This window comes from Oncorhynchus gorbuscha, linkage group LG24, assembly GCF_021184085.1.
Source record: "Oncorhynchus gorbuscha isolate QuinsamMale2020 ecotype Even-year linkage group LG24, OgorEven_v1.0, whole genome shotgun sequence".
NCBI classification, from domain to species: Eukaryota; Metazoa; Chordata; class Actinopteri; order Salmoniformes; family Salmonidae; genus Oncorhynchus; species Oncorhynchus gorbuscha.
In genome coordinates this window covers 6,163,453-6,185,181 of record NC_060196.1, presented here as the reverse complement: position 1 = coordinate 6,185,181, position 21,729 = coordinate 6,163,453, and the positions used below count along the sequence as shown (strand labels likewise).

Sequence of the window (21,729 nt, the reverse complement as noted above, 5' to 3'; positions counted from 1 at the left end):
TGTGTAGATGGGTGAAGGGAAAACATGATTTAATCCATTTTGAATTCAAGCTGTAACACAATGTAGAATAAGTCCAGGTGAATGAACACTGATATTCCTCTTTCTACTATCTTTAAACATACCAATGTTTAAATGTTTTGTATTGCAACAGTTGTGAAAGAATGACAATTTTTGGTGAATTATTGATGTATGTGTTACATAGTGTGTTAGGCATCTGTGATAAGTTGATGTAATAGATCATCTATTATTCAGGTTCCCTAGTACCTTAGTCCTTAATTGATAAACCTGACATGGAATCATCTAACAATTAAAAATATCAGATATGAGTCACATTTGAAATATATTGAATGATCTATTTTCCTCTGTCAGGCTATGAAGAAGACAAATGACATTGACTCCTGGGGTGTTGAATTGTTGCTCAAAGCAACCCTGGTTATCTATGAACGTTGGAACATCTTGGAACATCTTGAATATTGATAAGGCCTCAATGGTCACATGTACTATTAAATCTGCACCCAGCACAGCTAAAAAGGACGAGTCACCCCCCCAGAGCCTGGTTCCTCTGCACCCAGCACAGCTAGAAAGGACTAGCCACCCCCCAGAGCCTGGTTCCTCTGCACCCAGCACAGCTTGAAGAGGACTAGCCACCCCCCAGAGCCTGGTTCCTCTGCACCCAGCACAGCTAGAGGAGGACTAGCCACCCCCCAGAGCCTGGTTCCTCTGCACCCAGCACAGCTTGAAAAGGACTAGCCACCCCCCAGAGCCTGGTTCCTCTGCACCCAGCACAGCTGGGTATTATGTTACAGGTGAGACATACCCAGAAATGGTCAACGTCTTGTCGAGCTCTCAAACCCAGGCCTTATGGATAAACCCTCAAAACGACTACATTAGCTTGGAGGAGCTGAAAGGGAGTGGTATTGGGGGAAAAAAGCTCCCAGGCCTTATGGATAAACCCTCAAAACGACTACATTAGCTTGGAGGAGCTGAAAGGGAGTGGTATTGGGGGCTCCCAAAAAACCCTCAAAACGCTCCCAGGCCTTATGGATAAACCCTCAAAACGACTACATTAGCTTGGAGGAGCTGAAAGTGAGTGGTATTGGGGGAAAAAGCTCTCAGACCCAGGCCTTATGGATAAACCCTCAAAACGACTACATTAGCTTGGAGGAGCTGAAAGTGAGTGGTATTGGGGGAAAAAGCTCTCAGACCCAGGCCTTATGGATAAACCCTCAAAACGACTACATTAGCTTGGAGGAGCTGAAAGTGAGTGGTATTGGGGGGAAAAAGCTCTCAGACCCAGGCCTTATGGATAAACCCTCAAAACGACTACATTAGCTTGGAGGAGCTGAAAGTGAGTGGTATTGAGAGAGAAAAAGCTCTCAGACCCAGACAATCATGTAGCTCCAATTTACAAGAATGGGTTTACAGGGCAGTGATGAAAGCAGTTTATATGAGCTCTACACAGCATTGGGAATTCAAACAAATTATATTTGATCCACATTCAATACTGTTTCAAAAACATGCACTAAAGCATGTCAAGATAAATATAATTACTTCAAGGTTTCACAAACATAGCTGTCTCGTTGATGTTTTACCGACTAACACCCTGCTGAGGAAATTGTTCTTAAAGCTACAAAGCAACTTTTTGGGCGCCCTGACCAAATTCACATAGAAATGTGTGTTATAGAGCTTTCATGCTCATTGAAAGCAAGTCTAAGAAGCAGTAGATCTGTTCTATGTGCTCTTTCTATGCCTCATGTCAAGTTTTTAGTGGTCTTTTCCTTTCGGTTTTGTACACCGGCTTCAAACAGCTGGAAAAAAACTCTGGTTATTGAGAATATATTTCACAGCGTTTTAGATGGTACAATGATTCTCTACACAGGTAGTATTCATCTCTTACCCTGAGGTCCGGCACCTGCTGGATTTCTGTTCTACCCGTTAATTAATTGCACCCACCTGGTGTCCCAGGTCTAAATCAGTCCCGGATTAGAGGGGAACAATGAAAAATAAGCAGTGGAACTGGCTTCGTGGTCCAGAGTTTAGGCACAAACTGAAACTAGGCAAACTATTAGAATTTTAGCAACCATGTAATGGCGGTGCGATTTCTGCGTATTCTACTTTTAAGTAGTTAACCAAATAGCTACCCCTTCTATCTGCAATAACCCTTTTTGCACGAACCATGACTCACCACACTGCTGCTACTGTCACTTTATTCCTAGTTATATGTGCACATTTACCTCGTACCCCTGCACAGACTTGGTACTGGTCCCTCTTGTATATAGCCATGCTATCATTATTCATTGTACATCTGCTATTTTATTACATGCTTTACTTGATTTCCTTTCTCTGTATTGTTGGGAAGGGCCTGAAAGTAAGCATTTCACTGTTAGTCTATACCTTTTACAAAGCATGTGACATCAAATTTGAGTTGCAGTGAAACTCCTGTTCCTATTGCAGTCTTTTTACCTTCCCTCTCATTCAAAATAAAATAAGCTGCAACATGTCATCTCGTAGAGTGACTAGAGTATCCATTGAGGAATTTGGTGCATATTGTGTGATAAATATGAGTTCTAGACTTGTCACTAGCACAAAACGTAAACATTTTATTTAAAGCTTGGTCATACAGAGTAAAAAAAATGTAGCTATAACCTTGATTTGTGCAACAGGCGGCCACACAAAATCACAGCTCGCTTGTCGCACAGTTGCTATAGCAATTTTATTTTAGGGGAAAAAATAAAGAATGCAGACAAAGGGGTAAGAAATAAACCTAACAATGTATTCATAATTCATCCAACAAAAATATTAAAAGCGCAGACCCAAAATGAAATACCAATCCTGAAGTCCTCACACAGGTATATACATAAAGGGGAGTTGACAGTGAAATTGTGAAATGCGGCGTAGTGCGCTGCTTGAGAACCTTGGGAATGTCTCTGGATTCCATGGGGCGGAGGCAGCTCCACTCTGACCAACCGTCTGGTACAGCCTTGCCCTAGACTAGAGGTCGACCGATTAGGATTTTTCAACGTTGATACAGATTGGAGGACCGAAAAAACTGATACCGATTAAATCGGACGATTTTCTATTTATTTATAATAATGACAATTACAACAATACTGAATTAACACTTATTTTAAGTTAATATAATACATCAATAAAATCTATTTAGCCTCAAGGAAATAATGAAACATGTTCAATTTGGTTTAAATAATGCAAAAACAAAGTGTTGGAGAAGAAAGTAAAAGTGCAATATGTGCCATGTAAGAAGGCTAAAGTTTCAGTTTCTTGCTCAGAACATGAGAACATATGAAAGCTAGTGGTTACTTTTAACATGAGTCTTCGATATTCCCCGGTAAGAAGTTTTAGGTTGTCGTTATTATAGGAATTATAGGACTATTTCCCTCTATACCATTTGTATTTCATTAACCTTTGACTATTGGATGTTATTATAGGCACTTTAGTATTGCCTGTGTAACAGTATAGCTTCCGTCCCTCTCCTCGTTCCTCCCTGGGCTTGAACCAACAACAACAGCCACCATCGAAGCAGCGTTACCCATGCAGAACAAGGGGAACAACTACTAGAAGGCTCAGAGCGAGTGATGTTTGAAATGCTATTAGCGCGCACTAACTAGCTAGCCATTTCACTTTGGTTACACCAGCCTCATCTCGGGAGTTGATATGCTTGAAGTCATAAACAGCGCAATGCTTGACGCACAACAAAGAGCAGCTGGCAAAACGCCCGAAAGTGCTGTTTGAATTAATATTTACACGCCTGCTTCTGCCTACCAGCGCTCAGTCAGATACTTAGATACTTGTATGCTCAGTCAGATTATATGTAACGCAGGACACACTAGATAATATCTAGTAATATCAACCATGTGTAGTTAATTAGCGATTATGATTGATTGTTTTTTATAAGATAAGTTTAATGCTAGCTAGCAACTTACCTTGGCTTACAGCATTACAGCATTACTCCTTGTGGAGTGCAACGAGAGAGAGGCAGGTCGTTATTGCGTTGAACTAGTTAACTGTAAGGTTGCAAGATTGAATCCCCTGAGCTGACAAGGTGAAAATCTGCCGTTCTGCCCCTGAACAAGGCAGTTAAACCCACCGATCCTAGGTAGTCATTGAAAATAAGAATGTGTTCTTAACTGACTTGCCTAGTTAAATAAAAAGGTATAAAATTAATGAATATTTTTTTTACAAAATATATAAAATCGGAGCCCAAAAATACAGATTTGAGAACTTGAAAATCGGCCCTAATTAATCGGCCATTCCGATTAATCGGTCGACCTCTACCCTAGACGGACTCAAAGCTGGGAGAGAGTCGTGGCGTAGGCAGGGTGGGTGTCAGGGTGGAGAGAGAAGGGGTTGGTAACTTGATAGGCTGTCGTTTTCTGCTCATAATCATCTTTGTCAGGCTCTTGCTTTCTCTTCTCTCCTTGGACAGCCTTGATTTCTGGTAGAAATGGGAAAGGGTCATTATACTATACCAGTGATGCACGGACATGACATTTTTGGCCGATACCGATATGCAACATTTTCCTTGCCAAAAAACCTGATACCGATAACCAATATTTAACATTTTAGCAGCCTTTTAAGCATTCTCGTACAGTTAAATAGTTAACACACAAACATGGACGCAGCGGTCTAAGGCATCGCAACCCAGTGCAAGAGGCGTCACTACAGTCTCTGGTTCAAATCCAGGCTGTATCACATCCGGCCGTGATTGGGGGTCACATAGGGCGGTGCACAATTGGCCCAGCGTCGTCCAGGTTTGGCCGGGGTAGGCAGTCATTGTTGTTCTTAACTGACTTGCCTAGTTAAATAAAAAGTTACACAAACTGACCAAAAGGTTATTTTGATGGCACTTACGCATGTCTCCATTACCAGTAAAACATAAAGACGCATTTATTTCACTTACTTGCTGTGTCGTTCATTTGTTCAGTCATTTCATTCTCAACCAGGATTGATATGGAACGCCGTTTGGGTCTTTGCACGGCAAAAAAAGATACATATCGATGAATTGTTGCGACATGAAATTCAAGTGATAGTGTAAAAAATGTATGAGCGCGTTAAATTATTGTGATATGCAGTCATATTCAGGTCCTGATTGGTCATACCATTTGACGTGTCAAATAAGCTTGTAGACCAATCAGGACCTGAATATGACTGTACGTCACAATAATTTAACATGTTCATTAATTTACGTAGTTCCTAGTTCCTATTTCATATGTCACAACGATTCATCGGTACGTATGCTATGATGCTGGTAAAGTTGTCTCGCACAGTGCTGATCATGAAAAAAAAGCTTGCTAGCTCATGGATGCAAACAATGTTCTTCCCCAAAAACATAGCAAAACCACATGTTTCAGTAGCATAGCTAGGTGTCATCTAAAATAACCCTAATTTATAAGACAGTTCTTATTTGATTAATGGTGGTCGGACCCATCTATGTGAAGCTAGCCACAATAAGGATTAGCCACAATAGTGGACTTTGCGGTTAGCCTTCAAAATAAAAGTTTGGCATAATTCTACTATTTGTATTCATTTGCATCACTGTCAATGACACTAAACCTTATTGTAGCTAGCTTTACGACACATAACCCGGTCCGGTCGAGCATCACTAGCCAGTTGAAGTTAACTGGCTGCTTATAACGTTAGCATTTGGCAACAGGGTTAAGTAGCTGGCTAGCTATTTATTTTCATGAACTTCAGTTCAATTTCAATAGGTGAACAACAAGTGGCTACCTAGCTAACGCTTACGATTCCTAAATCCTTGCTAAGAATAATGAAAATGACTGCAGTTTCTACTGTTATTGCTTTTCAAGCTGGTTGTATTGGTGCTACCTGAAGCTAGCTACCCCAGAAGATGCGGTCAAACAAATGACGCTTTATTAAACGCGGTATTGTAAACATCGTTCATGGCCGGTGTTTGCAGACTTTGTTGTAGAGCTTTGACAGTTCTACTGTATCATTTTTGACACGCAAAGACCCAAACGGCATTCCATAGTATGTATGTCGTAACGCTACTACTGTGTAACTCTGGTAGGAGCTATTCTGAAAAATAGCGCAATTGGTAGTGTGTACCAGTGCTCGACCAGTCGGCGAAAGCCAACATTACCCACGACAGAGAACGGTTTATTGTCAAGGGCAATGAATTCCATTATCTTGGTTTTAATGGATTTCGCCTTTGGGTTGTCTTGTTGAAATTCTTACTCTTTCAAATAACTGCTCAACTTGTTGACTACTCGATCCACACAGCAGACATTGTGGGCTAGGTTTGGAATGCTGTGTTGCACGTGTAGCGCAAAAATTTTACATGGCGTCATTAGCTCATGTACCTACTTTATAGGTATGCATGTCAGCTTTGACATCGGTTTTGCACATTGGCGTTAACCAGATATGTTCACCGATATATCATGCATCCCTAAATACTATATGGTACTGTACTTAGTAAAATGTCCAAAAGTGAGCTTGTGACAAAGTATGAATGACATACCATCTTCGTCAACTTCATCATCAATTCCGAGATCTTCCTCCTGGAGAGAAGTGACAGAGCAGGTCAGCATCCACAGAGCTCTCAAACCATGTTGATCTTTTTAAACTATTGGGTCACAACACAAACAAACCAAAAATGGCTTTACCTCCTTATCTCCGCTGATCTCATCATCCTCTCCTACTACTACTCTCTCCTCTTTATAGTAATCATCCTCCTCGTCAAAGTCTTCCTCCTCTACGTTCTCATCCTCTCCTAAAAAACAAATACACCACCTCCATTGTCAGTCATCACAGAGAAATGCCGACAAACCCTACAAATACACAACAGAATTGCCTTCCATGACAAAACATATGGATTGCAATATATAAATATTCCATTTAGCAGATGTTTTATAGTGATGCGAGCATACATTTTACGAACGGGTGGTCCCGGGAATCAAACCCAGTATCCTGCCGTTGCAAGTGCCATGCTCTACCAACTGAGCTACAGAAGACCTTCCAGTCAACGCACATCTGCACTTACATTTCCTTGTATTCCCTCAAAACACAAACTAAATGGCTGCCCACCCTCATCGTCGTCGTCATCATCGTCCACCTCTCCGTCCGAGTCGGTCGCCTCCCGGTCCTCCGCGTCGTACCCATCCAGGTAGGTGAGCTGAGGGAGCAGCTTGAACACACTCTCCCTGTAGTCGTTCAGGTTGGTCACCTCACAGTTGAACAAGTCTAGAGACTTCAGGCTGTCCAGCTTTTTCTGTGGGACCAAATTGGTCAAAACTATATGGGGAAATGAAATTTGAGGCATAGCCTGAGCCAATGAGATGGTGTCGCACTGTATTGTGCTCTACCGGGAGTTTGGTGTACCTACCAAAGGTTCCAATGTCCTGATGTCTTTCAGTTGGTTCCCGCTTAGATTTAGATGTGTGAGGTTGGGGAGTTTCTCTGCTAACACGTCAAGGCCACCAGAGATTCTGTTGTCACTGAGTTCCAACTGCAACATAATGTGAAGATATCAGTCACTTCTGTCCAAAAACACCAAAGCAAGTAACAGCCTTTCAGAAAATAATGACTACGTCCCAAATGAAACCCTATTCCTTACATAGAGCACTACTTTAGACCAGGGCCCTCAAAAGTGCACTATATAGGCATTAGGGACGAACAAATGGCTCTTTCTACACCCCCGGCAGAATTGAAGGTATTTTTCAAAAGGAGTTAACACAAATGTTACTGGAAGTGTAAACTTGTGTTACAAATGGAGAGAACCCACCCCACCTTTTTCAGTTTCCCAAGTTTGGGAAGTTTGGAGACTGAGATTAGGCCAACGTTTATCAAACTGAGGAATTCCAGATTGACAAATTCTTCTGTGAGTCCTTTGATTTTCCCTTCATTTGATCTGCAGTTGTCCAGGACAAGTTCTCGTACCTATAAGGATAAAATATTTTGTTAAATTGTAATCCATGTAATTAAAAATAAACACATGCATGCGTTGTTTCAGATGCATTAAACATTCAATGGATAATGCACCCATATTATGAAAAACATTTGATGCATTTATATAAAAGTTGTGGGAAACATGTGAGAATAGTCACATGTTGGCAACAGTAACTTGCTGCATCAATATTTTTCATGGATAAAAACAAAAAGCTTTTAATCTAAACTTCAGGATGAAAGAGGTCAAGACACAAAATATGGACCGCAATGATAGGAGTGGTTGTTATTCCACTGATAGTTTTCCTGACTTCTGTATGAATCCTTGCAACTGCTCAGTTCCTAGTTACAAAATGTTAAATGTAATTGTTTAAAGAGCAGAGTTCACATTTAATAGTCAGGGACAGTCGTTGCGCAACAAAAAGGTTTAAGAAAGTTAACGTTGAACATCAAAAAGGTCATGATTTGCACACTAACAAAGTGAAACATTGATAAGGCTGTCGAGTGGAGCCATCAATAAAGGTATTTGGTTGCATGATGTTTTATGTCGAGGCACCGCGGTTGTTTCTTTAAACCAGCTGCCACGAGGAAGAACCACACAATACAGTTCTACCTTCACTTGCCCGCTGTTCAGTCACTAATGACACATGCAATGCTTTTTGTTAGCAAGCTCGCTACAGGCTAGCCATTGCCCTTTTAAGCGCTGCCGTGCAGTTGAGGACCTGCAAGAGAAGCCTGACTGCCCGCCATTACCTACCCTACAGCAATGGAAAGGATTGCAAATATACTCTAAATCGAAAACATTGAGGTAAATTGATTGACTAGCCATCGAGCAAACAACTGATAGGACAGTTTGTTAGAAATTAGGTTGCAACTGCAGCCCGCAAATCGGGGTGTTCCTACAGGAGCCTCTCTATATTGTAATGACCTGACTAGATCATAAAAGGAACAATTGTCCAGACTGAGGTTCGAGTTTACGAATTGACGGTTTATTAACCCAACTTTACACAGGCTACTGTTTGGCCGTAGCTTCATGCCAAATAAATTAAGGATACCCCACAAACCAACCATGACCTTCTCTTGTGAAGCCCAGACGTAAGAGAGAGAACAATGGCTAAACCTGGTCTTAACTTCCAATGCTCCATCCCCCTGCCCAACCCCCCTCCACACCACTCCGCCAACCACCAGGATGCCCAGCATCAGAACATTCCAGGCATTCCCGTGATTGGGAGATAGCAGGTTGATTGGCATGTCGGACACCGAGAATACTGATAAGTACAACACAACCCACTTATAGCCTAACACACAGCTGTCTGTGCGGGTCGCTACACAGCCCACCCACCATAAAGTCCCTCGTCCCCGAGGGAATAAAGTCTCTGAAGCGACCCGGAGGGCTCCTTTGTCTGAGTGGCCGTGATGGTCGCAGAGTTTCCAGATGTGGGACCCAGGGGAGGAAGCTGCACCCGGTAAACAACCTCCCCTACTCTCTCCAGGACGCTGCAGGGTCCGACCCAGTGCCTGTCCAACTTGGGGCATCTGCCTTTTTTTTCTTAGGGGGCTGTAGACCCAGACCAGCTCCCCAGCCAAAGTGCCTTCCCCAGGTGTGCACGTCATAGTTCCTTTTCTGCCTCACACCTGCATTCACCAGCTGCTCTCTGGCGAAGGTGTGGGCTGTCTTCAGGCGGTCCTGGAGTCTCCGGGCATACTCCGGCCCCGGGGGAACGTGAGGGCTATCCAGGGGCCGACCAAATGCCATCTCTGCAGTGGTGCGAATCCCTCTCCCCAGCATGAGGGCAGGCATGCAGGAGGTGGAGTCTTGGACAGCGGAGCAGCATGCCATGAGGACCATAGGCGGGTGCTTGTCCCAGTCACGCAAGTTTTTGGAAGAGACGATGGCCAGCTGCTGTCCAAGCATTGTGTTGAAGCGCTCCACAAGGCCATCACTTTGAGGATGGAGAGGGGTAGTGCAGGTCTTGTGCATACCCAGCCTCTCACACATGGTGGCAAACACACGGGACTCAGTTTCTGCCTTGGTCGCTGTGGATGGACTCTGCAGCTCCAAACCTGCTGAACACCCCGCTGTCAGGGCGTCGACGATGGTCTCTGACTCCTGGTCAGGCAGAGCATAGGCCTCAGGCCATTTTGTGAAATAGTCCATGGCCTTGAGCACCCAGCGGTTTCCACTGTCTGTGGTGGGGAACGGCCCAACTACATCCACTCCCACCCTCTCCATGGGAGCCCCCACCGGGAACTGTTAGAGCTGAGCACGAGAGCGGCCTGGGGGTCCCTTTTTCTCTGTGCAGTGGTCACAGTGGCGGTAAAAGTCCTCCACATCCCTCGTGCTGCCCCCAGTAAAAGCCCTGACAGGCCGAAGCACATAATGGTGCCAGGTTTCCTCCAGACGTGACGCTTGGCATTCAGGCCAAAGACTTCAATCTTGGTTTCATCAGACCAGAGAATCTTGTTTTCCATCGACCGAGAGTCTTTAGGTGCCTTTTGGCAAACTCCAATTGGGCTGTCATGTGCCTTACTGAAGAGGGCTTTCATCTGCCCACTCCAGCATAAAGACCTGATTGGTGAAGTGCTGGAGAGATGGGAGAACCTTCCAGAAGGACAACCATCTCCACAGAGGAACTCTGGAGCTCTGTCAGAGTGACCATCAGGTTCTTGGTCACCTCCCTGACCAAGGCCCTCCTCCCCCGATTGCTCAGTCTGGCCGGGCGGCCAGCTCCAGGAAGAGTCTTGGTGGTTTCAAACTTCTTAAGAATGATTTAAGAATGGAGGCCACTGTGTTCTTGGTGTGCCTTCAATGATGCAGACATGTTTTGGTACCCTTCCCCAGATGCGTGTCTTGACACAAATTGGTCTCATGGCCTTGTTTTTGCTCTGATGTGTACTGTGGTACCTTAAAATAGACAGTTGTGTGCCTTTCCAAATCATATCCAATCAATTGAATTCACCACAGGTGTCTCAAGGACGATCAATGGAAACAGGATGCACCTGAGCTCAATTGAGTCTCATAGCAAAGGGTCTGAATACATATGTAAATAAGACCATTTTCACTGTCATTATGGGATAACAAAACGTGGACAAGTCAAGGGGTCTGAATACTTTCCAAAGGTTGCTGCCTGTCACGTGACCTATATCAGTACAATTAACTTGAACATTATGAAACATATCTTAAATCAAATACACCTCACGTAGCAAATAGGCCATACATTTTTGTTGACCAAATTCGAAACTTATTGACCGCCATACAAAAACTCTTTGCTTGGTTGGCGAAACAACCCCACTTGCTGGAGGGAGAAAGATTTTCAGCCAAATTAGGCCTCACTTCCTCTTTGTTATAGCTAGTACACACCAGTAGCACAGAACAATCAGACAGATATTTCACCATTTGTATGAATGTGAAGCATCTGGTCACTCAATACTAAATATTTAGTGATGAGAGGAAGCCCAGTGGCCAGCAATGGGAGAAGATGGCGTTTGGGCAGACATGCTGTTAATTTTCTCATCTATTAAACATTTGATCTCCATAACAGACAAGAGTTTTGTAGATTTGACCCCTTGCCAAAGTTTCCAAAACTATAAAAAAATATGCAATAAATGACAAAGTTTTGTAGGATCTCACTGACCCATGCTCTGCCCATCTCCTTGGTTAAAAATGCCAACTGTGATTCATTTGCCCCATTGGAAAAAACCCACCTCTAAGGAAATGGATAGGATAAAGTAATCCTTCTCACCCCCTCCCCCTTAAAATATTTAGATGCACTATTGTAAAGTGGTTGTTCCACTGGATGTCATAAGTTGAATGCACAACTTTGATTCATTGGATAAGAGCTCCCAAATGACTTAAATGTAAATGTAAATGAAATGACAGGCCAGATCTATCTTGGGCACAGGAGGTTGGTGGCACCTTAATTGGGGAGAATGGACTCGTGTTAATGACTGGAGTGGAATGGTATCAAATGCGACTTGTTTCAGAAAAAACCTTGCGTATGTCACGGGTCACTATTTCACAGGAGAGCCATTTGAATATCATTTTTTTTTTTTATCAAAATGCATATTTTGGCAGAAATGTCTTCTGAAACATAACTTTCATGTGCCTTAATAAAACTTGTATGCCTTCTGTAAATACAAATAAAATAGTTAAATACTGAGCCTAGTTGGTTTATCCACAGAAAGACAGCAACCTTCTCGCTAGCCATGATTGGCTGAGATAATGAGTGGACTAGACATGCCGAGAGATGAGTTCGGATTGGTCTGCCATATAGCACGCTTCTGTCCATTTGAGCTGGTCAGTATGTGTAGGTAATCCTGTCTTGTGCGGCTTTTTTTACCAAGTATATTGCGTAGGAGAACTGCATAAGTGTTGCTCTCCACTTTCTGGAGGACCAAGTTTTAACCAGTGGAATTAGAGAATGATAGCTAAGGAGATGGAGAAAACACCAGTCTCTGGATTACATCTTCAAACTAAGGGCAACCATGGTAGAATACATCAAAACACGTGGTTTCCGGCCATTATGAGTCGTTATCCCCGCAGCATCCTTCTGTGCTCTTGGGTTAGTTACAAAAATCTTTACCAGTAGTGTCCTTCACCCCCACTGGTCAGACACTGTTTTCCCGCAGTTCTGTTAACTACGGCGGCAGCGGGGGACACTGTGCTAGCTTAACCAGGTCGTTCTGAGGCTGACGCCGGTACACAGCAGGTGGGGGCGATGATGTGTGTTAGTTAGCTAACAGTGTCGCTGACTAGCAAGCTAGCACATGGTGTCGTCCCAGCCTCCCGCGGGGGCGACCGTTAGACAGTGTCCTTCGCCCCCGCTTGTCAGGCATGGTTTTCTCCGGTACGTGGGGGCGACAGTGTGCTAGCTAGCTAACTAGCATGCTAGCACATAGTGTTTTCCCAGCTTCCCGACTGCTGTGGGAGCGACCCGGTACAGTGTCCCGCTAGCTAGCAAAGAGGACTCTGGTACACAACTAATAAGCTAACAGTGTCGCTGACTAGCAAGCTAGCTAGTTAGCACATGGTATCGTCCCAGCCTCCCACGTGTTGTGTTCGTGGGAGGCGACCGGTAAACAAGTGTCCTTCGCACCTGCCTGTCAGGCATGGTTTTCTCCGGTATGTGGGGGCGAAAATGTGCTAGCTAGCTAACTAACAAGCTAGCAGTGTCACCCCAGCCTCCCGACTGCTGTGCTAGCGACCACTAGACAGTGTCCCGCTAGCAGGCAAAGAGGACTCCGGTACACAGCAGGAGAGGGTGAAACATTTATTTCCCTTTTGATCCACATTCAAAAAGGTGTCACACAAGCATGAAGATGTGCATTCATGCGGGAACCAATGGACTTATCGGGGTGTTTCTACAGATGCAGGAGGGGACGTCCCTAAAGATGCAGGAATGACCACATGCAACAACGCCCTGAATTACAGGCTGCAGTTGCACACTATTGGAAATTAGTCAAACAAAGATGGAGTTCCTTCCTCTAGAGCTTCAAAGACGACAGAATGACAACATGGTGATTCCTGAGATGCAGTGATCTAAACGCTCCAAATAAGAATGACTGTTTACTCGCAGTAATACCGTAAAAATATAAATTAAAATGCATTCAATGTTGAATACTTGTATTCATGCATGCATGAAAAGCCAGAGGGTCGAACGGAGTTTTAGCAACCCACACACCGAACGCCTTTTGCTCGGTCTCATGTCATTCAGGTCGGCTTTTTCACAAGACGGCTATCAATCGTCTTTCCTATACATTATAAAATGTGAAATTATTAACACAAAGTACAAAATATCGACAATGAACGTGGAGCTTGTTGGCCAGTTTAAGTAAGTTTTTTGTTTTCCTTCGTGGTAGTTGCGAGGAATAATATGACTGGGAATATACATTCGTTGACCGCTCACAACAGATGCCGTAAAGAAGTCGATCGAACTGGACCAAAACAATGGAATTGCCATGGAAACGCATATGGGAAAGGGCTGTGGAGGAAAGATTACGAATTTCTTCATTGCCCCAACGAAATTAGTTTACATTTAGGCAATGTATTTTACACGTTAAGGTAAAAATCGGAGTAGAACGCTTTTATATGGATGTCAATATCATGTCATCGTAACCAATCAACTGTGTTACAGTTTTTAAAAAACGACTACCATCGATTTATGTATGCTACCTAACAAGTTTAGCTATATGAACGGGGGTTAGTATTTAGCCGTCACTTATTCTGAGCCTTAAGGGGCAACTTCTAAACATTATGCAGCGAAAACAGCCAAACATACCAATCGGGTTTAAGTAACCACATTGTGGGCCTGTGACAATACATAAATAAACCCTTATTTGATACATCCACTTTGTTTGGCGCACATTCAACACATCTGACCTATCTAATTAATGGAACGGTCTGCATTCCATTGACTCCTTTACCTTATCTACACAGGCGATGTTTTTCCACTCTTCGTTTGCCCGACGTCTGCTGCTGTAGCCCATCCGTGACAACGATCGGCGAGTTGTGCGTTCCGAGATGCCGTTCTGCACACCACTGTTGTACTGCGCCGTTATTTGTCGAATTGTAGCCCGCCTGTTAGTTTGCACGATTCTTTCCAATCTCATTCGACCCCTCTTATCAACGAGCTGTTTACGCCCACTGGACTGTCGCTGACTGGATGTTTTTTGTTTGTCGCGCCATTCTCGGTAAACCACAGACACTGCCGTGCGTGAAAAGCCCAAGAGTGCGGCTGTTTGTGAGATACTGGATCCGGCGCGTCTGGAACCGACGATCATACCACGCTCAAAGTCCCTTAAGTCACTCTTTTTGCCCATTCTTACGTTCAATATAACATAACTAGACGCCTGTCTGCATGCTTTATATAGCAAGCCACGGCCACGTGACTGTCTGTAGGAGCGATCCATTTTCGGGAACGGGGTGGTACACCAAATTATGTGTTTAACCCCTGGAGTGGGGTACTGTATTGCAGCCATCTTGGCACTCAATTGTGAAAGAGTATTTTAGAAGCTATAGAAAAGCATGTGTCTACATTCGTTTTTGACACGTGTATTCTATTACAGACAACTTAATGCATTCTTTTAAATTATATGAGCTAAGCATAAAATATAAAAATGTTCCTTTAAGTAAACTCAGGAAAAAAAAAAAAAACGTCCCCTTTTCAGGACCCTGTCTTTCAAAGATAATTTGTAAAAATCCAAATAACACAGATCTTCATTGTAAAGGGTTTAAACACTGTTTCCCATACTTGAACCATAAACAATTAATGAACATGCACCTGGAATGTCGTTAAGACACTAACAGCTTATAGACGGTAGGCAATTAAGGTCACAGTTATGAAAACTTAGGACACTAAAGAGGCCTTTCTACGGACTCTGAAAAACACCAAAAGAAAGATGCCCAGGGTCCCTGCTCATCTGTGTGAACGTGCCTTAGGCATATCCCACCCATTTTCACCTACCTCATCCCCATACTGTTTTTATTTATTTGCTCTTTTGCACACAAATATCTCTACCTGTACATGACCATCTGATCATTTATCACTCCAGTGTTAATCTTCAAATAATAATAATAAATTGTAATTATTCACCTACCTCCTCATGCCTTTTGCACACAATGTATATAGACTCCCCCTTTTTTTCTACTGTGTTATTGACTTGTTAATTGTTTACTCCATGTGTAACTCTGTGTTGTCTGTTCACACTGCTATGCTTTATCTTGGCCAGGTCACAGTTGCAAATGAGAACTTGTTCTCAACTAGCCTATCTGGTTAAATAAAGGTGAAATAAATAAATAAAACATGTAAAAAAGGAGGCATGAGGACTGCAGATGTGGCCAGGGAAATAAATTGCAATGTCCGTACTGTGAGATGCCCAAGACACGGAGACAGGATGGACAGCTGATCTACCTCACAGTGGCAGGCCATGTGTAACTGTAACCGATGTAAAATGGCTAGCTAGTTAGCAGTGGTGCGCACTAATAGCGTTTCAATCGGTGACATCACTCGTTCTGAGACCTTGAAGTAGTGGTTCCCCTTGCTCTGCAAGGGCTGCGGCTTTTGTGGAGCGATGGGTAACGATGCTTCGTGGGTGTCAGTTGTTGATGTGTGCAGAGGGTCCCTGGTTCGAGCCCGGGTAGGGGCAAGGGGACGGACTAAAGTAAAACTGTTAAACAGCTACATCCGAACATCACACCTGCAGGTCAGGTACAGGATGGCAACAACAAATGCCCGAGTTACAACAGGAACACACAATACCTCAATCAGTGCTTAGACTGTCCGCAATGAGCTGAAATAGGCTGGACTGAGGGCTTGTAGGCCTGTTGTAAGGCAGGTCCACACCAGACATCCCGGTCAACAAAGTCACCTATGGGCACAAACCCACAGTCACTGGACCAGACAGGACTGGCAAAAAGTGCTCTTCGCTGATGGTCGGATTCACGTTTATCGTCGAAGGAATGAGCGTTACACCGAGGCCTGTACTCTGGAGCAAGATCGATTTGGAGGTGGAGGGTCCGTCATGGTCTGGGGGCGGTGTGTCACAGCATTATCGGACTGAGCTTGTTGTCATTGCAGGCAATCTTCTCATCGCTGTGCGTTACAGGGAAGACATCCTCCTCCCTCATGTGGTACCCTTCCTGCAGGCTCATCCTGACATGACCCTCCAGCATGACAATGCCACCAGCCATACTGCTCGTTCTGTGCGTGATTTCCTGCAAAACAGGAATGTCAGTGTTCTGCCATGGCCAGCAAAGAGCCAGATCTCTATCCCATTGAGCACGTCTGGGACCTGTTGGATCGGAGGGTGAGGGCTAGGGCCATTCCCCCCAGAAATGACCGGGAACTTGCAGGTGCTTTGGTAGAAGAGTGGGGTAACATCTCACAGCAATAATTGGCAAATCTGGTGCAGTCCATGAGATGCAGCTGGTGGCCACACCAGATACTGACTTACTTTTGATTTTGACCCCATGAAACATAATTGAAATACTGCAGAATCCCATTCATTCCAATGGAGGACTGCTCCTACTATGGAGTGCCAATATGGCCAACCGGTGGCTTCAAAGCCTCAATGCCCAATAAATGGCATCAGCAATCCAGGGTTTATATACATCATTGGGTCTACCTAAAACTGACCAGAGTATGTAACAAATCAGCTTTAACTTGCCAGAAAATACATTTGTTTATGAATATCAAATCAAACAATATAACATTTGTCGAGATGCGAGGCTAGGGCAAGTAGAAGATGATCTGCAACATTGTATATGGCAATGGCCCCTCAATAACTTCAATCGAATGTTAGCAAGCTAGTATTATAAACTGGGTGGTTCGAGCCCTGAATGCTGATTGGCTGATAGCCATGGTATACCATTTATTTTTACTGCTCTCATTTCATTGGAAACCAGTTTATTGGTTAGAGCATTGGTCCAGTAACCGAAAGGTTGCTGGATCGAATCCCTGAGCTGACAAGGTAAAAATCTGTCGTTCTACCCCTGAGCAAGGCAGTTAACCCACTGTTCCTCGGGCTCCGAAAACATGGATGTCGATTAAGGCAGCCCCCTTAAATGCAGAACACACATTTCAGTTGAAGGCATAGGTATCCCCCTTCTCCCTTTAAAGTTGGCAATAAGGCACCTTGGGGTTTGTGATATATGGCCAATATACCACAGCTAAGGGTTGTATCCAGGCACTCCACGTTGCGTCATGTATAAGAATAAGAACAGCCCTTAGCCATGGTATATTGGCCATATCACAAACCCCTAGGTGCCTTATTGCTTAAATATAAAACATTACATTATGGCTAGGTAGCTTAAAGGGGGGCTAATGGTCGTTATAGCCTACAAAGATGTGGATGACCCGAACTAGTGAAACATTTGTTTGCGTAGCTAGCCTAGCTAAATATGTCTAGGACTCAGTTTAGCACAAATATAGTTGGACATGCTGTAAAAACAGTGTATTATTGCTGGGGGAAGTGCACTGTAATAAAGGGTGCAACAGTGTATTATTGCTGGGGGAAGTGCACTGTAATAAAGGGTGCAACAGTGTATTATTGCTGGGGCAACAGTGTATTATTACTGGGGAAGTGCAAGGGGGAAGTGCACTGTAATAAAGGGTGCAACAGTGTATTATTGCTGGGGGAAGTGCACTGTAATAAAGGGTGCAACAGTGTATTATTGCTGGGGGAAGTGCACTGTAATAAAGGGTGCAACAGTGTATTATTGCTGGGGGAAGTGCACTGTAATAAAGGGTGCCCCCATTTGAGCATTTATGCTAGCAACAAACATGGCTACCAAGGTCAATATAAAATAAACCATTCCACCTGTGTAATGCATTGTGAAAACGTTGACCTCCTACAACACTGATGTAGAAGTTAAATGATTGAGATAACTTTGCAATTAAACCATGTGTGTGTGCAACCCACTAGGAGGCTGTGAATTGGTTAAACACTGCACTAATGCCAGCAAGCAAAATCAAATCGGCAGTGATGCCCCATTCATGTGCAAATCGGAAATGTCAGACTTGCTAATAGGTTTTAGTTATACACATGCTACGTTTAACCAGTTAACATTCAGAGTTCTGACCAGCACTTGAATGTGGCATAAGGCCTGGCAGGCTGTCTGGTTGGCAGTTAGTAAGTTGCTGGTTTGCTAGCTAGAAATTATGACATGCACAGAAACCTATTACATTTTCCCATGTGTACTTTTGTTAGGCGGCATAAACAATCACTGGTATCTTACATCGTAATCAGATGTATGAATTCAGATCTATTTAATCTATTCAGATCTGTCTCTGTGATACGATCACAGGCACCCTACATCTCTATGACTCCCCACAAAGTGGAGTGGACATTGACACAGATACTTGTGACTGTGGCGTCCAACTTGAGAGCACCAGTGTACCATCAGAAGAGGGGAGCACCAGTGTACCATCAGAAGAGGGGACCACCAGTGTACCATCAGAAGAGGGGAGCACCAGTGTACCATCAGAAGAGGGGAGCACCAGTGTACCATCAGAAGAGGGGAGCACCAGTGTACCATCAGAAGAGGGGAGCACCAGTGTACCATCAGAAGAGCACCAGTGTACCATCAGACACCAGTGTACCATCAGAAGAGGGGAGCACCAGTGTACCATCAGAAGATCCCCAGTGTGGACTTGAAGGGGTGTGAAGAGGGGAGCAGTGTACCATCAGTCAGGGGAGCACAGTGTACCCAGAATACTCCAGTGTACCATCAAAAGACAAATGCATTCAACTCAGTTCTTCATCCTCCATGTTGATCCCCAGTTGGACTTGGGGGTTGAGGACAGGATGCCTCCAGCTACTCCACTCAAAAGACAAATCCAAAGTTCACATCCTCCATCCAGGCGATGCCTCCAGCTCTTGTGCTCCTAAATACCCAGGCAAAGACATCACCCCTGTGCTGGGGGAGCTCAAGGACTACATCAACCAGGTAGATGACCACCTAGCCCTGGGAAGCTCTATAGGAAAGTGCCTGTAAAGTAAGCTTTTCACTGTTAGTCTACACCCGTTTACAAAGCAAGTGACGAATAAACTTTGATTTCATGTGTTCCTATTGCAGTCTTTTCACCTTCCCTCCCATTCAAAATGAAATAAGCTGCAACATGTCATCTCGTGGAGTGACTGAAATATCCATTGAGGTATTTGCTGCATATTGTGTGATGAGTGTTCTCAACTTTTCCCACTGAGGCAACCCATTGCACTCTGCAGGAGTTGAGCGACAGGCACTTGTAGCTGCAACCCTGATTTGTGCAACAGTCGGCCACACTGAATCTTAGCTCGCTCTTCACACAGTTGCTACAGCAATACATTTTATTGGTGAAAAAATAAGGAATAGAAAAGATGAAGAGGGAAGAAATAAACCCAACAACAACTTTCTCTTCATAATTCATCCAACAAAATATTAAAAAGCACAGACCCAAAACTAGATACAGTACCTGTCCCAAAGTCCTCACACAGGTATACATAAAGGGGGAGTTGACAGTGAAAAAGTGGAATGCGGAGTGGTGCGCTCCTTGAGGATGGCTCTTGGTTCCATGGGGCGGAGGCAGCTCCACTTGAACCACCTGTCCGGTACATTCTTTCCCCACACGGGGGCTCAAAGCTGGGGGAGAGACGTGGAGTAGGGAGGGTGTGGGTGGGTATCAGGGTGGAGAGGGAAGGTGTTGGTAAGTTGATTGGCTTTCTTTTTTTGCTCATAATCATCATTGTCGTTAGGCTCTTGCTTCATCTTCTCTCCTTGGACAGCCTCAACTTCTGGGGGAAATGGGAAAGGGTTATTATATTATACTTAGTAAAGTATCAAAAAGTTAAACTTTTTAACATAAGCTTGTGACAAAAAGTACAAGAATGACATACCATCATCATTGTCGTCCTCATCATCAATACTAAGGTCTTCTTCCTGGGGAGATAGGACAGTGCTTTCAAACCAGATCCCCCGTTGATCTTTTGGATCACAAACAAACCAAAAAACAGGCTTTACCTCTTCATCGCCGCTAACTTCATCATCCTCCTCGTCAAAGTCTTCCTCCTCTCCATCCTCATCCTTCACTCCTAACATTTTTTTTAAAAAGCAAAGAAATACATCACACCCACTGTCGAAAAACCCAACACAATAGAATCCCCTTGACAATATCCACGATGTACTAACATGGTCTCTAACATGTACTGAAAAAAAAAAATATAATATATATATATATATATATATAAAAGTGTTGGTCCCATGTTTCATGAGCTGAAATAAAAGATCCAATAATTTTCCCATTCGCACAAAAAATGTATTTGTCAAATTTGTTTACATCCCTGTTAGTGAGCATCTCTTTTGTCGAGATAATTCATCCACCTGACAGGTGTGGCATGTCAAGAAGCTGATTAAACAGCATGATCATTACATAGGTGCACATTGTGCTGGAGAGAATAAAAGGCCACTAAAATGTGCAATTGTCAAAACAAAATGCCACAAGTTGAGGAAGCATGCAATTTGCATGCTGATTGCTGAAATGTCCACCAGAGCTGTTGCCAGATAATTGAATGTTCATTGTGCTACCATAAGCCGCCTATATCATTTTAGAGAATTAGACAGTACGTTCAACTGGCCTCACAACCGCAGACCGTGTAACCAAGCCAGCCATGACCTCCACATCTGGCTTCATCACCCGCAGGATCAATGCACAAACTGTATCAGGGAAGCTCATCTGCATGCTTGTCGTCCTCACCAGGGTTTTGACCTGACTGCAGTTTGGCGTCATAACCATCTTCAGTGGGCAAATGCGCACCTTTGTGTATTGCGTTGTGTGGACGAGCGGAATGCGGATGTCAACGTTGTGAACATTAGTGGCCCATGGTGGCGGTGGGGTTATGGTATGGGCAGGCATAAGCTACGGACAATGAACACAATTGCATTTTATCAATAGCAATTTGAATGCACAGAGATACCATGATGAGATCCTGAGGCCCATTGTCATGCCATTTATATGCCGCCATTGTCTCGTCTTTCAGCATGATAATGCAGGACCCCTTGTTGTAAGGATCTATACACAATTCCTGGAAGCTGAATGTCACAGTTCTTCCATGGCCTGCATACTCTGACATGTAACCAATTGAGCATGTTTGGGATGCTCTGGATCAACTTGTACGACAGCGCGTTCCAGTTCCCGCCAATATCCAGCGACTTCGCAGTCATTGAAGATGAGTGGGACAACATTCCACAGACCACAATCAACAGCCTGATCAACAGCCTCTATCCAACGACCCTACCATTAAGGTATCTGTAACCAACAGATGCATATCTGTATT

At 43.9% G+C, this 21,729-nt stretch overlaps 1 pseudogene across 1 annotated transcript in view; it reads right to left on the bottom strand.

Annotated features, from left to right (window-relative positions):
• Positions 1-4,168: 4,168 nt before the first annotated feature.
• Positions 4,169-21,729, bottom strand: part of LOC124011974 — a 34,689-nt pseudogene continuing 17,128 nt past the window's right edge. The window contains exons 5-8 of the transcript XR_006834625.1: positions 7,063-7,133; positions 6,642-6,748; positions 6,497-6,536; positions 4,169-4,453 (exon numbers count right to left, since the gene is read on the bottom strand). The product of XR_006834625.1 is annotated as an acidic leucine-rich nuclear phosphoprotein 32 family member B-like (transcript). The remainder of the gene's footprint in view (positions 4,454-6,496; positions 6,537-6,641; positions 6,749-7,062; positions 7,134-21,729) is intronic.